A 21,395-nucleotide genomic window follows, 5' to 3' on the forward strand; every position below is an offset into this window, starting at 1 on the left:
GAAATTCAAAATTTGAAATTAGAAATGCATCTAGGGGACTTTAAATTGCAATTGGCAATTAATACTAGTAAATGTAAAACTCAAAACGTGGGATCTTGGTGTAATTAGAATTAATATATCCATTAAGTATAAAAAGGTCAACATTTTGGTTGACTAGTAAGGTGAATAGTAAACAAAATAACACATATTACATAAGTAATACAACTTGAAATATAAAATGTAATTAACACAAATGGATTGTTTAGAGTATAAAAGAGATAAAGTTATCATTAGGATTTACGTCTTTGTTTCAAATAGGATTATAATACCTTGTACAAAAATTGGTACATGAGAGGTAATAATGTGAATACTAATTCATATAAATATTGTAACGATTAGATGAATCACATGGATGTGTGAATGGGATTAATTGCTCTCATCATGAGAGAAATGGAAATATTTCGATGTACAAATGGTACATGAAAATCGATTGATGTAAATTGCAATTAACGTGAATGGTATGATGAATGCATAAATTATATAAAAATGAGATTTGAAGATTTATGCTTCTACTATAAATAAAATTAAAATACTATGAACGATAATTGGAACATAAAATGGAATAATAAAACTTATGAACATTTAATGATATTATGTGCCCTAGTATACCTAACAAGATTGGTTTGGATAGTTTGGCATGCCAATAGGGTATTGTTTTAGCAGTACTACGAAAGGCTTTATGCCTGTATTCATGGCTTTATGCCCGTATTCATGGCTTTTATGCCCGTATTCATGGCTTTTATGCCGATTATGTGATATCATGGCCTTTTAGCCATACTGACTGCATACGTGGTTGACGTTCTGTGTCCCATGGTATGACGGCCTGAGGCACCGCGGTATCCAGTGCCAACGACCCGTTATCCAGTCCAGTCGTCCAGTATAGGTTACTTGGTAATGGAAAAGTATAACTGTGATTGAACTGATTATTAAAGAAAATACGAAAATTAAGAATCAGGAATGATTACAAAAATACAAAGAAGCTCAAGATCATGAAGAAAATAATTAACGAAATGCATGAAGAAGTTAATATCATAAAACATGAATAGCCCTCGACTAAACAATAAGTTAGTAATTATTCATTTATTATGAACACAATAGCAAGGAAATTATTATCTTTATTTGCATATTATATTTTTCTTGTATTATTGGCACCACTAAGCTTTATGCTTAGCGCGTCGCTTTTGCAACGCGTAGGTACTGAAGATTTGGACAGAGGGCCCAGTAGACCACAGATTCGGTAAGGCAGTTCACAGTTCTGCATAGTGTCCATGTCACCTCACACAAACTCTGATTGCATTGGTAGGACACTAGGTTTCATTTTGGTATTTTGTAACTAATGTTTATTTTCTCATATGTAATTGAACGTATGTAACATATTTTGATGTTCATGTAAATAATGAAAATTGTATTTGTGAATGGAAGAGTGAATGTCTATTTATGACTTGTACATGATTAACAAATGAGATGAATGATTGAGAAATGAATGTGAACTGAAAAGTATTGAGATTTTGATAAATGGAGTTGAGATGAATGAATAAGAATATAGGAAGTGTTTTTCACAGGTTCCGAAGAACTGTTTTCTCCATTTTTAGCCGGTACTTTGCCGGATTTTCTATAAAATTCTCGGAACCTCAAATAAATTATAATTTCGATAAATGGCTTAAATAAATTATACTTCACAAGTTATATTCAAAAGGAAGAATAAAAATGAATTAAGATAAAATAGAGTGCTCGGCACACTGAGTGGCATAACTTGCTCGGCTACACTGTAGTCGGGTAAGGTGTGTCACAGATATTGTTAAGTTAAATGGCTTCCAAAGTGCAGAAAATTCATAAATAACTCAGAAACTGCGGAACTTAGCATAGAATGATTATTTTAATTATTTAATTACATTTCTTTTAAATTATGCGCCACTAAGCTATCAGCTTAGCGCGTATGGTTTTTCCATCGCGTAGGTACTGGAGACTAGGCTCACCCGACACAACCGCCACAGTAGCAACCGCCACAGTAGCATCTGACAGAGCTCTGACCAGATCTGCCACTGTCCAGAGTTACCTCACTAGTCATTTTGTATTTTGGTAGGGCCCATATATAGACTAGTATTTTGGTTCATTGTGTGTAAACATGATGTAATTACTAGTTTGTGATTTAATAAAAATTGTAAGTTTGTATTTTGGATTGTAATTAAAGTTATGAATTTTTGCATATGAATGTCTATATGAATGAATGAAATAAATTAATGAACTTGAGATTGTATAAGCAGAAATGAGATAATATGACATATAGAAATATGAGACATGGTATTATTTTAACAGATAACTTGTGGAAACTGCCAGATGCCAATTAAACAGAGGGGGCTCTGCCTGGATATCCATAGAAATAAATTGTGATATAAAAAAAAAATTTCACACATTTTCTATAAGTTTAAAATTAACAATGAACAGGATATCATAAGATAGGGTGCTCTGGCACCAAATGTGACACTCCTCGCTCGGTTACACTGTAGACGGATAAAGGGTGTCACATTTTAGTGGTATCAGAGCATAGGTTTAGGTGGTCCTAGACCTAGATAGATGGAAAGAAATAGTTGCATCACACGCATGGGCCTTTAAATAGAGTTGAGGTGACACTAATGCAGATCTGTTCTTTGTCTGTTTTATAGGATCGATGGCATCTGATCCTTCAGAGCATGGACCTTCAGGACCGATATAAGAGGAGGTAGAGAGTCACGTACCCGCACTTACTCCTAGTAGGGAGCAAAGCAACAGAGCAGAGTCATCTCGAGGTACTGTGAGTAGGGCAGAGCAAGCATTCTATGAACAGATGGCACAACTGCTCCGTAAGGTCACTGGAGCTATACCTCAGCCACAGCCACCTCCACCTCCACAGCCACAGCCACCACCACCACTGTAAAAATGACCAATGGAACAGTAAACACAAGGCTTGAAATCTGAAAATTTTAAACAACTAACATTAAGCTTATAAATGGTATTGGCAACCAATACCAATAACTTTAGAATGCAAAATGTGGTATGTTGGGAGTACTAGAACCAATGTACCTATTGTCTATGCAAAAGTCAACATTTTAGTTCACTAATGAAATAAATAGTAACACTTAAACTTAAATTTCAAGAATTGTAAAGTTTAAAAGTGTAACATGCCCTAGTACACCTAGCAAGATTGGTTTGGATAGGTTGGCATGCCAATAGGGTTCAGTTAGCAGTACTACACATGGCATTATGCCATTCTGTGATTTCATGGCTTTTAGCCATTCTTACATTATGTTGATACTTGGCCTTGTGCCTAATGTTATTACAGCTTATTAGCCGCTACATTACACCGGGAGATACATATGTGACCGATGGTGTGATGGCCCGAGGTACTTGATACCCAGTGCCAGTTTACCCGTTTATCCAGTCCAGTCATCCAGTATAGGTTACTTGGGCAACCGAAATTGAAAGTTGATAAATTTAATGAAATAATGAATATGACAAGTACCAAATAAATAAGACAACTAATAATTATCAAAAATTTGTCTGCATGAGACATCAATACACTCACTGCATATTTATTTTTTTTATTAGTTCTTTTTATTTTATTATTGGCACCACTAAGCATTATTGCTTAGCACGTCACTTTTTGCTACGCGTAGGTTCTAGAGAGACAGACAGAGAGCCCAGCAGACCACAGACTAGGTGAGGTCACAGATCTGCCTAGAGTCAGAGTCACCTCTCATCTACAGTGCATAAGTGATAGGACCTTTGGGTCCCTTTTGAAATTATGTTTTTGCATTTTGTAATAGGTAGTAGTTTGTGATTTGTAAATTATGAACTCATGTAAATAGTAAATTTATGTAATCATATGTTGATGTACATATTTTGAAGAATTTTATTAATTAATATAATTTGAGAATATCTTCATGAAATTTTAGTTGATTTTGAATTTGAATGAAATTGTGGATTAATGTTGAGAACTTGAAATGATTGCTAATGTTGACCCCATGGTGATGGTTATTAGAGTTTGAGAATGATTGGAAATGATTATTGGAAGTGTTTTTCACAGGTTCCAAAGAACTGTTTTCTCCATTTGTAGCCGGTACTCTGCCGGATTTTCTATAAAATTTTCAGAACCTCAAATAAATTTATGATTTCAATAAATGACTTAAATGAATTATATTTCAGAAATTGTACTTTATAACTATGAAAAAAAAATAAATTAGGAAGAATAAAAATGATTGAATTAAAATAGGGCGTTCCGGTACACTGTGTGGCATATCTTGCTCGGCTACACTGTAGACGGGTAAGGGGTGTCACAACCACTACCACCTGTACAGCCACCACCGCCCCCACAGTCTCAACCTGTACACAGATCCCTATTGTAGTGACTGTGAAAGTATGGGGCTGTTGACTTCAGGGGTAAGAAGGACGATGACCCAGCCACAGCAGAGTATTGGCTGGAGAGGACAGAGAGGGTTTTGTTGAAGCTCCACTGCACCCCAGAGCAGCAGTTGGAGTGTGCTTTGTCACTGCTACAGGAGGATGCCTATAGATGGTGGGTGACTGTATCTAGAGTAGCACAGCCTGCACAGATCACATGGGAGTTCTTTTTGGCTGAATTTAAGAAGAAATGCATCAGCCATGTGTACTTGGAGGCCAGAAGGAGAGAATTCCTAGCATTGAGGCAGAGGCAGCTTACAGTCTTCGAATATGAGTGAGAATTTGTGAGACTTAGTGGATATGCCTTAGAGATAATGCCTACAGAGGTTGATAAGTATAGAAGGTTTGAGGATGAATTGAATGACAACATCATATTGATAGTCACATCTCATCACTTCACAGACTTCTCTTAGTTGATAGCATCAGCCCTTGATGTGGAGAGGGTCAGAAATGAAGAGCAATCCAGAAAGGACAGGCAACGTAAGAGGGGTTCTGGATATGGGGAGTCTAGTTCAGCAACCACTGGTAGTAAGAAGCCCAAGGAGTCTTAGGGTCAGACTCAGGGTCAAGGCAAGAAGCAAAAATCTCGGTTTACTCCGAGGAGAGAAGGACAGTCTGGTGCGTCAGTGGGTAGTTCACCTGGTGCAGTGTAGCTACATGGGGATCAGCCCCACCACCAGCTTGTACACATTGTGAGAGGCCCCACAAAAGAGAGTGTAGATTGTTGACTGGTGGGTGTTTTAGATGTGGGTCTATGGATCACTTCCTGAAGGATTGTCCCTAGAGTAGTGTTAATGCTCCTAATGTTCCATCCCAGACAGAGAGGACTACCCCGGTAGCACAGAGGGGTAGAAGACCTCTGAGCCCTGATACAGCTGGTACATCACAGAGGCATATTACAGAGACAGCTTAAAGGCAGGAGACTAGTGTAGCACCTCATGCTTATGCTATGAGGGCTCGGGAGGAGCCAAAACCAGCAGATGTCATTAGAGGTACATTTTCTCTTTATGACATGTTAGTATGTGCATTGATTAATCTGGGTTCCACACATTCATATGTGTGTATCACACCACCAATTGATAGAGGAGTACAGATAGAGGAGTTAGAAGAGGACATACAAGTTACAAACCCTTTAGCCTATAGTGTCATGGTAAAAAAGGTCTACAAGGGTTATCCTCTGAAAATATAAGGCTGTGAGTTTCCAAATAGCCTCATTGAATTAGCATTCCATGAGTTTGATGTGATATTGGGAATGGATTAGTTATCACATTATCAGGTAATGGTAGATTTGTCGGCTGAAGAGGATTTCACTACAGACAGCAGAAGTGGATGAGATTATAGTTGTGGGTGAAGGAACGGGTTATCTTTCTGCTATCATATCAGCCACAGCAGCTAGAAGAATGATAAGAAAGGGCTGTGAGGCTTTCTTAGCACATGTGGTTGACATCGAAAAAACTAGTCCAAGTATACAGGAGATCCCCACAGTATGTGAATTTTCAGATGTGTTTCTAGAAGAGTTGCCTAGTTTGCCACCTGATAGAGAAGTGGAGTTTGCTATAGAGGTTATGCCGGGTATCGCACCAATTTCTATTGCTCCATATAGGATGGCACCTACTGAACTGAGAGAGTTGCAAGTTCAGTTATAGGAGCTACTAGATAAGAGTTTCATATGCCCTAGTGTGTCACCTTGGAGAGCACCGGTGTTGTTTGTGAAGAAGAAAGACGGTACACTACGGCTTTGTATAGACTACTAACAGTTGAATAAGGTGACTGTGAAAAATAAATATCCGTTACCATGGATAGATGACTTGTTTGATCAATTGAAGGGAGCTGGTGTGTTCTCTATGATAGATCTCAAATTAGGCTATCACCAGTTGAAAGTAAAGGAGACAGATGTGCCAAAAACTGCTTTCAGGACTCGGTATAGACACTATTGGGCTGACAAATGCACCAGTAGCTTTTATTGACCTAATGAACCGTATCTTTCACTCCTACTTGGATTGGTTTATTGTGTTCTTTATAGATGATATTCTGGTGTATTCTAAGAACCAGGAGGAGCATGATGAACACCTAAGAGTAGTACTACAGACACTATGGGAAAAGCAGTTATATGCCAAACTGTCTAAGTGTAACTTCTGGTTAGATGAAATATCCTTCCTTGGACACATTGTATCAGCAGATGGGATCAGGGTGGATCCAAGGAAGATTGAAGCAATTGTGGAATGGAAACCTCCCAGAAATTTAACATAGGTCAGAAGCTTCTTAGGGCTAGCAGGATACTACAGGAGATTTGTGAAGGGATTCTCCCTTATAGTAGCCCCACTAACTAAGTTGCTACAAAAGAATGCAAAGTTTGACTGGAATGACAAATGTCAAGCCAGTTTTGAGAAGCTAAGGGCTATGCTCACAAAAGCTCTAGTGTTGACACTGCAAGAGTCTAGGAAAAACTATGTGATCTTCAGTGATGCCTTTCATAACGGGCTTGGGTGTGTTCTGATGCAAGAAGGTAAAGTAGTTGCCTATGCTTCTAGACAACTAAGGCCACATGAAAAGAACTACCCAACACATGATCTAGAATTGGCTGCAATAATATTTGCACTGAAGATATGGAGGCATTACCTATATGGTGAGAAGTGCTACATATGCATGGATCACAAGAGTCTAAAGTATTTGCCAACCCAAAAGGAACTCAATCTGAGACAGAGGTGATGGATTGAATTCCTTAAAGATTATGACTGTGTGATCAACTATCACCCTGGAGAGGCAAATGTAGTGGCTGATGCACTAAGCAAGAAGTCCATGATGGCCTTAAGAGCATTGAATGCTCGGTTGTCTGTAGCACAGGATGGGGCACTTTTGGCTGAGTTGCATGTAAAGCCAATTTTGCTACAACAAATACAAGAAGCACAACTAAGGGATGAAAGGTTCGTGAATGTAATGGGTAGAGTTAAAGAGGGGAAGGAGACTGACTATGAGTTGAAAAGAGATGGATGCCTGTATTATAAAGGCATAATCTGTGTACCAGGAGATGAGGAACTGAATAAGAGTATCCTAAAAGAGGCACACAGTAGCTTCCATGATCTGCACCCAGGAAGTACTAAGATGTATCATGACCTAAAGGCACAATATTGGTGGCCTGGAATGAAGAAGGAGATTGGTGATTTTATGAACAGATATCTAATATGCCAGCAGGTTAAAGCTGAGCATCAGGTTTCATCAGGGTTGTTGCAATTTATATCTATACCAGAGTGGAAATGGGACTACATCACCATTGATTTTGTAACTGGGCTACCATTGACACAGAAGAAGCACGATACCATCTGGGTAATTGTTGACAGACTAACCAAATCAGCTCACTTCCTACCTATCAGAATTGACTATTCACTAGAGAGACTAGCAGAAATCTACATAGCTGAGATAGTACAATTACATGGAGTGCTAACATCAATTATATCTAACCGAGACCCGAGGTTTACTTTGAGGTTTTGGAAGAAGCTACAGGAGTCGTTAGGCACTCACTGCACTTCAGTACAACTTTTCATCCTTAAATGGATGGACAGTCTGAAAGGGTGATTCAGGTAACCCATAAAACTTAGTAAATTATATAAATGATAAAAGATTGATAATAATGACATGACATGATAGGTGTTGGAAGATATGCTCTGGAGTTGCATTATTGACTTTGAAGGAAGTTAGGAGAGATATCTTCCTTTGGTAGAGTTTGCTTACAACAATAACTACCAAGCCAACTTAAAGATGGCTCCATATGAAGCCTTATATGGGAGGAGATGTAGAACTCCCTTATGTTGGATAAAAATGGGTGAAGAGAAAGTAATGGGTCCAGACCTAATAAGGCAGACTGAAGAGAAAGTGAAGCTCATCAGAGATAACTTGAAAGCCACCTCAGACAGATAAAAGTCATATGCTGACCTGAGGAGAAAGGATATAGAGTATGAGGTTAGTGATAAGGTGTTTCTCAAGGTATCACCTTAAAGAAAAGTGCTAAGGTTTAGTAAGAAGGGTAAGTTAAGCCCTAGGTTTATTGATCGATACGATGTCATTGAACGTGTGGGTCCTGTAGCCTACAGGCTAGCTTTGTCACTTGAGCTGGACAAAATTCACAATGTATTCCATGTGTTGATGCTTAGAAGATACAGATCAGATCCTTCACATATCATTTCAGTAGAAGAGATAATTGTGTAACCTAACTTGATATATGAAGAAGAACTAATCAGAATCTTCGCATAGGAAGTAAAGGAGCTTAGAAACAAGAGTATTCCACTGGTGAAAGTCCTGTGGAGACACCACAACATAGAAGAGGCAACTTGGAAGAGTGAGGAGACAATGAGGCAGTAGTTCCCTCAGCTCTTCATACTAGGTAAATTTCGAGGATGAAATTTTAATTAGAAGGGAAGAATTGTAACGCTCTCACCGTCGGTAGTGCATACATTCTACTACCCCGGCGACTGATGTCTGTCCAGATAGTTAGGGTGTCTGGAACTACACCTAAATGACAGTGAGAACACATAAAATGATAGAATATATGATAAAAAAAATACAAGAAAAATCAAGGTAAAATAAAAGACTTAAAACGAAATTAGGCTAAAAGAGCAGTGTCCCGGACCCCCGAGAAACCCTAGGAACAAGTTCTGGAGTTTAATTAAAAATTTACTGAGGCGTAAATGGCATTAAAAATGTCAAGAATAATTTAATTTATTGATAAAAGTGAAGATAAAAATAAAAATAAACAGTGTAAAAAATTGGAGAAACATGATAAAAAAAATACAAGAAAAATCAAGGTAAAATAAAAGACTTAAAACGAAATTAGGCTAAAAGAGCAGTGTCCCGGACCCCCGAGAAACCCTAGGAACAAGTTCTGGAGTTTAATTAAAAATTTACTGAGGCGTAAATGGCATTAAAAATGTCAAGAATAATTTAATTAATTAATAAAAGTGAAGATAAAAATAAAAATAAACAGTGTAAAAATTTGGAGAAATTGTCCGATCGGTAAATTCGAAAAAGAGGGACTTTAACCCTAAGAGGGCATTTGGGTCATTTGACATTAAAGTTGACTTTTGACCAAAAATTTCATTAAAAATTAGTGGTATTAAATTTAAAAAATCCCATAAAACCCCCCATGAAAACATGAAATTATATTAGTCCAATTGAAGGGGACTTAAGTGGGGTTAATTGGGAATTTAGAAACTTTGAGTATTATATTATTATTTTAAGTTAGTGGAGGGGGGTATACAAAGTTAAGTGAGTAGAAAAAGGAAAGAGAAAACTCATATCTTCTCCCTCATCTCACCTTGCCACCACCCTAGCTTCATTCCCCATTGAATTGTTTCACTTGCATGCTTGGATTTTAGCCATAATCCACAAAAATTCCCTTCACCAAAGTTGATCATCATATCAAAAGGAAGCCATTGATACTAATTTGAGAAGGTAGAAGTTGACATTGGGCTGTTCAAGGGGCTGCCATACAAGGTTAGTGCATAATCCCTTACTTCCCTCTCTTAATTTCTTGATTTTAAGGTTAATTGAGTTAGTGTGTTAGGAAAATTTTAGGAATTGATAGGTACTTGGGAAACCCTAATTTGGCAGCTATGGAACTAGGGGGAAATTGTTTAATTTTTCATGAAATTGATGTTTAGAAATGTTAATTAAGCTAAGTACATGAATTAGGATAGGGTTATATGTGGGTGTTTGAAGTTAATTGTGAATTAGGGATTGTAAACCTAAAAATTTAGGGATTTTCTTTAGGCTTGAATCTGCCCAATTTGGCATCCCTATTTAGCTTAATTAGTGATTAAATTAGACACATAATTGGTGAATTACAATGTTGATTAAGGTGACTAAGAGTATAGGAATCAAATTGCATGTATAAGTGTTGATTTTGTTACTTTATCTTAGGGCTTTGAACAATTGTGAATAATTAAGGATACTGCCCAATTTGGCAGCCTTGAAGAGCATAGAAAATATGTAATTTCATGATTTAAATGATGAAGTATGGTGTCCATGGATATGTGGAAATTCGCAGTCCAAAGAAGAATCAGAAATCAGAAATCAGAAATTAAGAGTTAAATTAAATATGAAACTCTCAAATTAATTCAGTCCAAGGTAATTCTCATTCAAATGCATTGATTTGATCATAGACAAAAGAAATACAATTATCTCTTATTGAATACTTAACGTAGACTTACCAAATAGCGAGGTAAACCCCTGACTTCTCTATACTCATTAATTCGAGCCCAACACTCTTGTTTACTCTAATTATTAACTGAATTGGTATTAAGCAATCCTCATTAAATTAATAACTGCTTTAAGAATAAGAAGTAGTTAAGCTGAACAATAATTTATGAAGCATAAATCATTTAATTCACCCTATTGTTTCCTTAGGTTATTATCGAAAACTGAGATCATAATCATTAAAACCTAATTGTTACTTATGTTCAATCTTACACAATAATTACGGATTATGAAGATGAACTAGCAATTGATCACATCAAACAAATAACTAATAGGCCTTTTTAGCAAATCATTCAATAGATCAAAGACAATGAAATCAGAAAACAGTAGATATTCAAAAAGGCATAAATTAAATTAAGAACATAGTCTCACAAATCAAGCAAAAGAACTTGAATCCCTTGAATTAAATTTAAAACTTAGCCACTCATGTTCATGGCTTACAGAAAATTAAAGAAGAAATCTAAAAAAAAAAAGAATGGAAAATAAAGGTGTTTTTGAGATCGAGATGCTACTGAATGGTTGTTTTAGCTACTGCCTAAAGACACATTTATAATAAAAAACCTAATCCCAAAGATAGGAACCAAACTAGGAAAAGTTTTGAAATTCAATAGACAGATTTTCAGCCTGCATTCACATCTCCGAAATCAAGGCCGATTTTCAAAGACTTCCTTTCCGAATCTATCTCTGCCCTCTTCAGGAAAGTTGTAGCCCTATTTCTTAGCTTTCCAACGGGTACTCATTTGCCCAAAGCTGAGGTCCACAGCTCAAGTTATGGCCCAAAAACTAGGACTAGTCAGACATACGGTCCACCCCATAGTGACGATTTCGTTGCCATTTTTGACAATTTAAATGACCTTATCTTGCTTCTAGCCCTTCATAGAAGTTGTAGAGGTGGCTCTTAAGGTTCAATTGGGCTTGGTCTTGCTTAATTTGGACCTCTGAAACTCCAGATACAAAATAAATATTGAAACTAGTCGTGATAATTAAGTTTGGCCTTTTGCAATAGATCCATAGCTCATTTTGTCAACCTTGGAGACTGATTTAGGCTTTGGTCCCTCTTTATCATTTGAAGTGCTCTATCTTAGCTTTTCAATGGATTAAGCAGCAATCAATTTTGACACCCACAACTTTAGAAACACCTAAAAAATACAGCAAAGGTCAAATGCTGAAAATTTCTCCATTTAACACAATTATTCTACAACTATATAAAAATATGCCTAAATGATAAATATTCTTTAGTCAACTAAAGATTAAAAGTTTGAAAGAAGAGGTAAGTAAGGTAATAACCATCACAACAAATTCCATCAACACCATACTAATATATCAATAATTTTTCCAACATAAAATAAAAGGCTTGAAATTAATTAAGCTCACACAATTAAAGTTCCATAAAATTTTAAATCAATACATACTAAAACACAAGGTTAATTTATCAAGGCACAATAATTATAGCTCTTTGCAAATCTTAGGGGAGATAGAAATGACTTTTTTTTTTTTAAATTGGTACTTCTCTCTTGTCACAGTTACTTTTTTTTTTTATTTCAACCGTCACCTTCCAAAAAGTACCTTGCTCATATCCTAGCTAGCTTTTGGCTTTAGAATCAACATGGGGCTCATGAAGACCCCTGGTTAGTTTGCTTAGTTAAAATAGCGGAGCAATTTTCAAGTTTAACCTTTTATTTTCCCTAATTTATGCATCTACATATTATAAAGTGTCCTGATAGATTAAACAAAGTTCGGAAATATGCATGACATTAGTTTAAACCACACATAACTAATCATTTCACCATTAAATCAAGCCTAAATGATTTCTGCAGAAAAAAAATTGCTCTATGGTATGGAGAAGAGAGAAAATCCATCATTAAAGTTACTATTACCTTGCCTAAAATTTCAAAAATTCAACCTAAATAGAAAAATCATTTCAAGGACAAAGCACTTCTCTCCGAGAGTTAATATAGAATCATGAATCAAGCTTATGAGAACAAATTTTATTTTATTTTTATTATTTTATTTTTTTTAACAATTAAAAAGATTGCAGCAACAGATTTCTCCTCCCTCACACTTAAAACTTACATTGTCCCCAATGTAAAGCCCAAATGCAAAAGAAAAGAAAAAAAATGCTAGAAAATAAAATAAAATAAGCAAAAGAAGATAAATCTGATTGCGGCTAACAAGCCACCCATGGGTTGCCTCCCAAGTAGCGCCTTTGTTTAACGTCGTTAGCTCGACATGGTAAAGCTCCTTAATCCACTGAATGATTCTGAAACCCCTCATAAAATGGCTTGAGTTCATGACCGTTGACCTTGAACACTTTGTTAGTTCCTAAACTTTGAATTTCAACTGCACTATAAGGAAACACATTAGTAACAACAAAAGGTCCAATCCAACGAGAACGTAACTTACCAGGCATCAGCTTCAATCTCGAATTATACAATAAAACTTTTTTCCCAATCACAAACTACTTCCTTATTTTGTCATGGAATGCCTTTGTCTTTTCTTTATAGATCCTAGAATTTTCATAAGCCTTAAGGCGAATTTCCTCTAATTTATGAAATTGTGATTTTCTTTCCATACCAGCAGTATCCAAATTCAAGTTACAATGCCTAACAGCCTTATATTCTAACTCATCCTCCATGCTGAACTCAAATACATCCTGCACAAATGTATCAACAACATCAATCGAAAAGACAGAATGATCATTAGTAGGATATTTCTGAAGGAGCGGAAGCGTGAAAAACACAAGTTTATACCATTGAATTCAAAAATTTTCACCTAGGGCCACATGTATCATGCAAGATTTATATTTATCTATTTGATTTCAATGATAAACAATATATTAAAACTCTTTTTATATGTTTTTGGATCTGTATTTGCCATTTAAGATTTTAAAATTAATCAGATTAATTTTAAAACCCTATATTAGATTAAGAATAAATACACTAACCTCTTAATGCACTGCAGTGTATTGGTGCCTTTCAGATGCATCTTCTGGACACCAGATGTTGTCTCTCTAGCTTTTCCACACTAAGAACACCTATGGCAGCCCTTGAACAGTTTCTAAAGCTTTTTCTATTATTTAGAAAATTAAGTTCTACCTTTTAAGAGATTAAAGATGTAAACAGAACACTAGAAATAATTTTTAGTATTTTTAATTCAAGAGATTGTTTGCTAATCTCTTGGAATAGATGAGAGATGAAGAAGAAGAGAGGGAAAGCTTCAAAGTGGTGGCACAAAGGAGGAGCAACTGCTGGTTGTGTTGTTTTCTTTTCATAACAACACTTATATAGCTAGGTCAACACATTAAACCCTTGCCACATGTCACCCTCTGATTGGTTCTTGGTTTAATTGACCCAATCACATTGTGCCAAGTATCAAACCTATATTTAATCTTAATTTTAATAATCTTACATGATTAAAAGACATTTGGAAAGCTTATGTGGAATGCCATGTGTCACCATCTCATGGTGCCACATGTCACCCTCTGAAATGACCAAAATGCCCCTGTGTCTTAATTTCGAGTTATCAACCCAAAATAATTATTTCTCTTCTTTTAATCAATTTATATCAAATATAAATTAATTAATTAATCTTTATTAGTTAATTTCTCATTAATTAAATTCATATTTAAACACTTTAAATATAAATTTAACTTATACTGTACATCCAATAACATAGATTTGATTTCAAGTCATGCCAGGGACTTTGCAATCTAATTGCAAATCAAACCTATTTAATTAATCAATTAAACTCTTTAATTAATTAATTAAATCATATTTAATTAGGTGATTACTTGTGTATGTGTGTGACTTACTAGGCTCATCACTAATTGGCAATGAAACATGATATCAACTCTTAACATCATCTGAACTCTTTCTTACCATAAATGATTTATCTAAATCATTTTATGCACTTCATAGACCATGGTTAACACCTAGCATAGCATGCCATGGTCACCCAATTAGTAATAAGGTTTACCTTAAATGAACCTGTAATCATATATTACCATGCACTAGAATCTCTCTGTTACAAAATCCCAACTCAAGCTAGTGTCATGGTTTATGTCAAACTCCATTTGCTATGAATATTATGTTATCTTTTAATTCCAATTCTTGATTAAAAGATTTTCTCATCAGAAACTCTTTTCTGAATAAATCTATCTATCCTGGCCAGGAACTTGAAACATCAAGAACAATTAAATGAACATAGGATTTTATCTCTATTTACTTAGAGGAACAGATTCTATCTTGATCAATACCTACCTCTATATATAACTAGTAGGAGCCAACATAGGCCCATATACCCATACACAGTACAAGTATGAAAGCAGTATCAAACTCAAACCACCTATATACAAGATAACTATGCTATCTCAGGTCTAAAGATTATATGCACTGATATGATTTATGACAATGCATTGACAAGAGTAAACTCATGTGCTTGTCATAAGTGTCACTGGTTCAGCCTACTTATCATGTATAAGTGTTTATCATGTTTGTTATATAGCATGAGACTCACCATTCCATCTTATTTATATCTCATATAAATAACATGGGAACAAACATGAATACAATCTTTCTAGATAAGTCATGTCCTTATTATGAAGTATCCTCGATTGTGAACCTATTTATGATAATTTGTACTAGAAATACTGTCACTCATGTTCTTAACAACTTAATAATAGCATTTCTAACAAAATATCAATAGACCTTTTCTATTACACATAAATATATTATGTACATGGAAAAGTGGAAATGCCTTTTTATTAATAAAAGCATGTACAAGATACGTACTAAATAATATGCTTTAGGGCATACTACTAACAATTTCATAGCATCAAAGATATTAAATTTGACAGTCTCTCCATCAAACTCCATAGTTAAGGTATCATAATGCACATCAATTATTGTCTTGGCAGTTTTTAAGAAAGGTCTTCCAAAGAAAATCAAAGCTGACTTTGATGTGGGAACACTATCCTCCATATCCAGAATGTAAAAATCTGAATGAAAAATGAATTATTCAACCTGCACCAACACATGCTCAACTACACACAATGGATAAGCATTAGAATGATCAACTAACTGAATAATGACAATAGTTTCTTTCAAAGGACCCAAATTTAAAGTTTAAAAAACTGAATTTGACATAACATTAATAGATGCTTCTAAATCTGCCATTGCACTTTCAAATCTAGAATCACCTATTTTGCAGGGAATAGAAAATGAACCTAGATCCTTACACTTAGGGGGTAATTTTCACTGAATTAATGCCAACACATTTTCCCCCATACTGATCTTCTCATTATTCCTCAACTTGCGCTTTGCAGTGCATAATTCCTTAAGGAATTTAGCATACCTGGGAATTTATTTGATCGCATCAAGTAAAGATATATTAACCTCTACCTTTCTCCAAAATTTCTTTCTCTTGTTCTTCTTTCTTTGTCTTGGCCAACCTGCAGAGGAACGGAGGAAGAACAGAATTATTAACCTTATTCAGTTGAGGTAAGTTTAGGTTCAGTATTTACCTCAACTTCAGGAACTTCAGACTCTATTTCTCATTGCTTCTTCTTTCTTGGTTATCAACTTCTTTCCCACTCCACAACAGTATAGCACTCGCATTTTCTCTGGGATTCATAGCTGTTTGTGATGGGAGCTTTCCAAAACCTTGAGCTTCCAGTTTGCTCACAGATGAAGCTAACTGACCAATCTGCCTCTCTATGTTTTGAATGCTATTTCTGGTCTCCTATTGAAACTGTTGTGTATTGTTAGCTAAAACCTTAACAATTTCATCAAGTGACATACCTTGATTTGAGGGAGGCAGAGGTGGTAGTGGTTGATTCACTTGTGGTCTTTGCTGCTGGTATCGATTTTGCACAGGTTAATTCCCATAACTCAGATTTGGATGATCTCGCCATCCTGGATTATAAGTATTAGAAAAGGGATCATACCTGCATTGTGGCTGTCCATAATTTCCTACTGCATTAGCATGTTGCATTGATTCATCCTCTTGTAATGCAGGACACATGTCAATAGCATGACCCAAACCCGAACAAATTCCACATACCTTAATAATTTGCATGTTCCCTATAGCCAACTGACTCACCAAGGAAGTTAAATCAGAAATTTATTTCTCAAGGTTAGATGTACTTACCTCATTAACCTTCATAGGTGTGTGATCCATTCTCATTCCAAATTGCTGAGAATTCATTGCCATCTTAGTAATCAGCCTCCTTGCTTCATCTGGTGTTTTGTCAACCAAAGCTCCTGCACTAGCAGCATTTATGATACTGCGGTCCATTGATAGAAATCCCTCATAGAAATACTGAATCAAAAGCTACTCACTTATTTGTGAAGGAGCAGAAGCATGAAAAACACAAGTTTAGATCATTGAATTCAAAAATTTTTCATCTAGGGTCACATGCATCATGCAAGATTCATTTTTATCTATTTGATTTCAATGATAAATAGCATATTAAAACTCTTTCAATATATTTTTTTATTAACACTTACCATTTAAGATTTTAGAATTAATAGATTAATTTATTAGAACCCTAGATTAGATCAAGAACAAGTGCACTAACCTTTTTGATGCACTGCAGTGTGTTTGGCACTTTTGGGATGTACATAGGACACCAGGTGTTGTCCCTCTAGCTTGTCCACACCAAGATCACAAATGGCAGCCCCTTGAATAGCTTCTAATGCTTTTTCAATCAATTAGAAAATCAGGTTTTGCCTTTTAATAGATTACAGATGTAAATAGGACACTAGAAACAATTTCTAGTATTTTTAATTCAAGAGATTGTTGGCTAATCTCTTTGAATTGATAAGAGATGAAGAAGTAGAGAAGGAGAGGCAGCCAAGGGTGGCAGTACCAAGAGAATATAATAGCTTGTGTTTTTGTTCTTTCATCCTTACATTTATATAGCTAGGTCACCATTTAAAACCCTTGCGACACGTCACCTTCTGATTAGCTTTAGGTTTAATTGACCCAATCACATTGTGCCAAGTATCAAATCTATATTTAATCTTGACTTTGATCATCTTACATGATTAAAAGACATATGGCAAGCTTATGTGTAGTGCCATGTGTCACCATCTCATAGTGCCACATGTCACCCTATGAAATGACCAAAATACCTCTGTGTCTTAATTTTGAGTTCTTAACTCAAAATAATTATTTCTCTTCTTCTAATCAATTTATATCAAATATAAATTAATTAATTAATCTCTATTAATTAATTTCTCATAATTAAATTCATATTTAAACACTTTAAATATAAATTTAACTTATACTATACATCCAATAACCTAGATTTGGTTTCAAGCCGTGCTAGGGACTTTGCAATCTAATTGCAAACAAACCTATTTAATTAATCAATTAAACTCTTTAATTAATTAATTAAATCATATTTAATTCAGTGATTACTTGTGTATGTATGTGACTTACTAGGGTCATCACTAATTGGCAATGAGACATGATATCAACTCTTAATATCATCAGAACTATTTCTTATCATAAACGATTTCTCTAAATCATTTTATGCACCTCATAGACCATGGTTAACACCTAGGATAGCATGCCATGGCCACCCAATTAGTAATAAGGTTTACCTTAAATGAACCTATAATCATATGTTACCATGCGCTAAAATCTCCCTGTTTCAAAATCCCAATTCAAGCTGGAGTCATGGTTATGTCAAACCCCATTTGCTATGAATATTATGTTCTCTTTTAATTCTAGTTCTTGATTAAAAAGATTTTCTCATCAAAAACTCTTTCTTGATTAAATCGGCCTGTCTTGGCCAGGAACTTGAAACATCAAGAACAATTAAATGAACATAAGATTTTATCCCTATTTACTGAGGGTAACAGATTCCATCTTGATCAACACCTACCTTCATATATAACTAGTAGGAGCCAACACATGCCCATATACCCATATATAGTGTAACACCCCTATGTTCGGTAGTGCGTTCTACTGTTCCGGTGACCAGTGTTGTCCGGATAGCTAGGATGCCTAGAACCACACTTTGATATGAGGGAGGAGACATAAAATAATGAAATACAAGAAAAGAAAATATAATAAAAACAAAGGAAAAATAATAGCAAAGAAATGTAACCAAGTTAAGTGAGCCGAAAACCCTAGCGATGGGTGACCGCACCGGGAAGTCACGGTGTGGACCGTTGACTGGCCCTAGACTGCAGGGAACCCTGAAAAATATTTATAGGACTTAAAGAGACATCAATTGAAGTATAAATATAATTATAAATATCAAAGAAAAATTAAATAATTAGTACAAAGAAAAGTGAGAAATCGAAAAACGGACAAAACCCGGTATTACCGAAAAATCGGGAATACAACCCGAACAGGGGCATTATGGTCATTTGACATCTCAAATTGTCTTTTGACCTAAATTTCCATTAAAAATAAATAATATTACACTTAGAAAATAAAATGAAGAATTAATTTGGTGGTACCTAATGTAAATAGCCAAAAGTGGAGTGAAAATTGTGTAAATAACACATTTAACATATAAAATGATTAAACTAAAGTGAGTGGACCACTAAGGAATAAACTAAGGATTATAAAATGTGTTAGTGGGCAGATTTCTCCACTAAACACTTCATCTTCAAGCTTGAGAATCATCCATGCCGTAAATGAAAAGCTCCCAAAACCTCCATGGCCATTTTTCTTTAAGCTTCATGCACTCCTTCAATTTACCTCCAATCACCTAGGTAGCTTCACTAAAAATTTTCCTCACATCACAAGGAAGAGCTTGATACCAAAATCAAGAAGTTTAGTGAAGGTTTAACAAGTCCCAACCAAAGGTAAGTTTGTATTTTTGAACATTGCTTTGTTAAACTTTGTATACTTGTTATGGGTGTTTGAATTGTAAAGAAAATTTTCAAGTTTGAGGAGTTCTTGATATATCAATTTTGGGCAGCCATGGAGTTGTATATTTGATGATTTATTTTACATATGTTTGATGGGAATTCATGTTGAATAGGGTGAATTGATGTCCTAGTAGTTAATTCCACATGTAAATGGTGATTATGCACTTGGAATGGAAATTGATGAATTATGGACACTTTGGCATGGTGAAGCTTTTCGGCAGCCTTGAGGCTTCTTTGATAAATGTATGTGTTCATGAAGATATGGGCAGAATTGTGACATTGAAGATTGATGAGTGTGTATCTAAATTAGTTGTGTAAAGTATGTGTAAGAATCAGAAATGTCCATGTGTATGTATTGTTTTATTTGGACTTTATGAATTGGAGTTTTATTTGGTGTATTGAGGATGTTTGTAATCTACCCAAAATGACTTTAAGGTAAGGTGGTATATGGTTTTGGTAATGTACCAAAACAGAATTGGTAAGGGAAGTGGACATATAGTAAGGTAAATGTGTCATTGATGTATGTTTAAGCAAGGTAATTAAGGGCAGTATGCATTTTAGCCTATAACTTTAAATGTGTAACTTCAATTGGTATGAGACCAATTGGAGGTGAAACTAGGCACAAAATGTGCCAACTTTCATTAAGAAAGCATACCAAAATTCTGCTTGCAAGGTGACATGAAAAATGACCAATTCGGATTAAGTGCAAGTGAAACCTGAAAACTGACCAATTGGGCAGCAGTTAGCGTATAGGCCATAACTCACTCAAAATAGGTCCAATTGACCTGAAACTTTAACCATAAATAGTTAAGACCCATACCTACAAGTCTTATGAAGACACCAAAGCCCAGAAATGACCATAAGCAAGTCAAACAGCTTGCACAAGTTTGGGTCCAAAAACTGGCCGAACCAAAGTTGACCAAATTTGACCTAAAATGACCTAATTTGATGCCATTTGACCAGCAATAGTAAAATGACCATAACTTGGTCTACATAACTCAGAATGACCTAAAATTTTGCCCCGCGTTCCATAAGACATAGATATACAAGTTTGTAGTTTTGACTGAAACCCGAAAACCGAGGGAACTAGGTCGTCCGGCTAGGTCAAATTAGTATCCCGGAATACAGCAAGTTGCATTAAAATGCACTAAACAAGGAAATGAGTTTGGTAAAACGTACCAACCCTAAAATACTATCGAATGTGACATATTAGTGACACTAAAACCTAGTTTACCTAGAATGCATCGAGGGTCGATATATTGGTTGATTAAGCAAATAAGGGTATTCAGTGAATTACTTATCGAACATTATTGTTAGAGACAATTTAATTTAGTACTGAAACACTTCAAATTGTGTTTCTCAGTTAGCAAAGACTCAGGAAAAGGGAAGGAAACACTGAGTTAAGACCAAGAGACAGTTATCAGAGGTTTGTGCACAGCTAGTTTTTAACTGATTTTGTTTTGAATATTTCATATGATTAAATGACATATTTTTCTTATGTATTATGTTTAACAAGCATTAGATTTAATTCAATGATTATTGAAAATTGTTATAGTATGTATGAATTTAGCTTTGTGAAATGGTATCTCCACAAGTATTAAGCATTGTTATGGATTGAATAAATTATATTTTGGAAAATTATGATAGAACATGTTTTGAATTGTGATGGTAATTTTCATGGAAAAATGCAAATTTATGATTTGATTTGTGTTGAGCATAAAAATTATTGGATATTGGAATTGACTTTGAATCGAATTATATTGTGATTTATGCTCACTA

The sequence above is a fragment of the Hevea brasiliensis genome, chromosome 4, assembly GCF_030052815.1.
Source record: "Hevea brasiliensis isolate MT/VB/25A 57/8 chromosome 4, ASM3005281v1, whole genome shotgun sequence".
Classification (NCBI taxonomy): Eukaryota; Viridiplantae; Streptophyta; class Magnoliopsida; order Malpighiales; family Euphorbiaceae; genus Hevea; species Hevea brasiliensis.